This window comes from Nomascus leucogenys, chromosome 13 (assembly GCF_006542625.1).
Source record: "Nomascus leucogenys isolate Asia chromosome 13, Asia_NLE_v1, whole genome shotgun sequence".
Taxonomy (NCBI): domain Eukaryota; kingdom Metazoa; phylum Chordata; class Mammalia; order Primates; family Hylobatidae; genus Nomascus; species Nomascus leucogenys.
In genome coordinates, this window is record NC_044393.1 from 13,001,128 (window position 1) to 13,002,693 (window position 1,566).

At 43.7% G+C, this 1,566-nt stretch overlaps 1 pseudogene across 1 annotated transcript; it reads left to right on the forward strand.

Annotated features, from left to right (window-relative positions):
• Positions 1 to 817: 817 nt before the first annotated feature.
• Positions 818 to 1,342, forward strand: LOC100599608 (annotated as a pseudogene). The gene has a single exon (XR_001116739.2). The product of XR_001116739.2 is annotated as a 60S ribosomal protein L23 pseudogene (transcript).
• Positions 1,343 to 1,566: the final 224 nt, after the last annotated feature.

Sequence of the window (1,566 nt, forward strand, 5' to 3'; positions counted from 1 at the left end):
CAGAATGAAAACCAGGAGGAAACAGAGGGATTCATGTCCCCCATAAAGGTAAGATGACAGGGTACCTCTCGCAGGGCAAAAGGCAGAGCAACACAGACAATGAGGTTTTAGCTGCCCCTTGACTGAGAGCGCACTGGGTGCCTCATGCCAAGTCTTTCTCTCAAAATGTAGGATATCTATCCTGCCTTTCCTACAGTAGCTGGTAGATAAGATGCATGTATGTGACAACTGAGGAAAAAGCAAAACGGTGTTCATCTAAACTTCACCTCTTACATCAGGCGACACATCAGGCGACCTCTGACTCTTACCCCTCAGAGTCTTGGATCCTACATCTGTAAAATGGGAGTGATGAGACTTTCCTTGTGGCACAGAGCTGAAGAGCAGGTGAGTTTCAGGCAGAATCTGTACACGCTCATCTATCTACACCTAACACAGCATAGGCACCAATAAGTGTGTGGGGGATCTGGAAAATGAATGAATGTGAAGAAAGGCAGTTGGTGTCCGACTGGATAAAAGGAGACGGAAGAACCCGCCCGTGATTGAGTCCTGGACAGCAGTGATATTGAGGGATCTGGGAACCAACTTTCCTTCCTACTTTATCCTTTTTTATCTAAATTTTAATTGTTATGGGTATATAGAAGGTGTATTTATGGGGCACATGAGATACTTTGATACAGGCACGCAATGTATAATCATCACATCAAGTAAAAGGGCGTATCTAACCCCTAACTTCATTCTTGCAGGTCCCAAGTGCTTCTGCTGTGCTAAGGACTGCAACATGTGTGGGATGCAGAGATGCATTTAATAAACATTTATTCTTTTTTTTTTCTTTTTTCCGGTGTTCAAGATGTCGAAGCGAGGACGTGGTGGGTCCTCTGGTGCGAAATTCCGGATTTCCTTGGGTCTTCCGGTAGGAGCTGTAATCAGTTGTGCTGACAACACAGGAGCCAAAAACCTGTATATCATCTCCGTGAAGGGCATCAAGGGACGGCTGAACAGACTTCCCGCTGCTGGTGTGGGTGACATGGTGATGGCCACAGTCAAGAAAGGCAAACCAGAGCTCAGAAAAAAAAAAAAGGTACATCCAGCAGTGGTCATTCGACAACGAAAGTCATACCGTAGAAAAGATGGCGTGTTTCTTTACTTTGAAGATAATGCAGGGGTCATAGTGAACAATAAAGGCGAGATGAAAGGTTCTGCCATTACAGGACCAGTAGCAAAGGAGTGTGCAGACTTGTGGCCTTGGATTGCGTCCAATGCTGGCAGCATCGCGTGATTCTCCAATATATTTGTAAAAAAATAAAAACTGAACCCATTAAAAAAATAAATAAATAAATAAAAATAAACATTTATTGAGCATGTACTACGTGCTGGGTACTGTTTGAAGCTGTGGGAATATATATTCACGAATTAAAAACCAGGCCAAAATACCCATCCACTCTAGTATAAAGAAAATAGAGTTGCTGTCCTCGAGGAGCTTAGGAAGAGAGATGGGTAAATGAATCATAGCATAAGGTGTCACAGGTGCAAGGAGCAGAGAAGGAAAAAGGCAACAGGCATAGGGAT